The sequence below is a fragment of the Myotis davidii genome, unplaced genomic scaffold (genome assembly GCF_000327345.1).
Source record: "Myotis davidii unplaced genomic scaffold, ASM32734v1 scaffold104, whole genome shotgun sequence".
NCBI classification, from domain to species: domain Eukaryota; kingdom Metazoa; phylum Chordata; class Mammalia; order Chiroptera; family Vespertilionidae; genus Myotis; species Myotis davidii.
In genome coordinates, this window is record NW_006296625.1 from 1,830,167 (window position 1) to 1,831,723 (window position 1,557).

The window sequence follows — 1,557 nt, forward strand, 5'->3', positions numbered from 1 at the left end:
GGAGGACACTCGTGGTGCACCCCCTTGTGGTCTTTGTGTACAGTCTTGTTGTAGTTAAGCCTTGATTGTTGTAGGTATCACTGGGAGGAATTGGCTTCCAGGCCAATTGACTGTGAGAATCAGCTGTGTTTGCAGTGGGAGAACTTCTGTGCTGGAGACACCCTTCTGGGGCAAGACTTTCTTCAATGGGGCTTCGGTGCTCACTGAGTCTGCTCCCTGAGTGTGTCCTATATGTTTCCATGGAGCTGCAAACTGGATGGTCAGACTCTGACCTCTGGGCTTCCTGGCTCCTGGATCTCTAGAGAGGTGCTAATCTAGAATTTGCCTGAGGCTATCCAGCAAAAGCCTCCCTGCAGGGCTTGGGTGGGGCAGGTCACAAGGGATTAACAGGGCAGGGCTAGCAGTTATGGCTGCTTTCGGTCTTGCCCTCAGAGGCTTTGCTTCTCAATAAGCTGCAAGCCCCTAGGAGAGAAAGCTGCCCTCAAGTTCCGACCACTGCCAGACAGTCCCTCTTCTCCCCTATGAATCTGGGTCCCTAGAGACTTGCCCGGAACTGGAGCTCAGAGCCTGAGACTCCCTTTCGATTGATAACGACAACTGCACCCTCCGCCGCCAGCCCGCGCCGCACGCACCTTCGCACCTTAGTATTTTACTTCTGCACTGCGCCTCCTCTGAGTCTTGGTAAGCTTTTCTCTTTCCTTCTAGTTGTAGAATTTCTCCTCAGCCAGCCTTCCTGTGGTTCTGGGTGATGTCCGTTCTGTCTTTTAGTTGTATTTTTGAAGTGGTTGTGTGAGGCAGCGTTCTCTGGTGTTTACCTATGCCGCCATCTTGATTTCCTCTTAACATGCATCTCTAATTCTTTTAACTACTTTTTAATGAGTAGCTATTCTGTGCAAAGCATGTAATAGCTTCATCTCTGTGAAAATCCACATGGCCAAATTTCTGCATGGTTAAGCTTTTCAATGAGTGTGTTGCATCAATTTAAAATCTGTATGGATTTAATTTTACAAAACAACTAGGTGGTTCTAAGCCTTTCTAGAAGTCTTCTTGGGATGCAACAGTAGCAATGAAGTTTTTGGAGTCCCTCTTACATTTGCCTAACTCTAGAATAAACCTGAATTTATTGATCCATCTTATAAAATGAAGCTTGAAAAGAATTTTCTCCAGCTTCCTTTTCTCATCAAAGTGTCCCCAAATTACCTCTACCTGTAGGCACTCTGTGGCTCACTGAAAGGTGAAGTAAAGCAGAATCTCTATCCCCATCTCAGACCTGCTGCATCCGGCTGCATTTTAATGTGATTCTCATACACAGTAGAGTTTGAGAAGCACTGATTTAGACTTTGATACTTGGTTCACACTTGTCCCTGGTCCTTCTTTCTGAACAACAGAGATAAGGAGACCAGACTAGCGGTAACAGCTGTTTCAGAAACAGGAGCTGTACCCAAAGGATCCACTTATATACTTTTCCCCATACCCAAGCCCTGCCTGCACAGGATGTCGGCCACTAAAGATAGGCTGCCTGTAGGAGACATACGGACATGAGGGACCTCCAAAAGT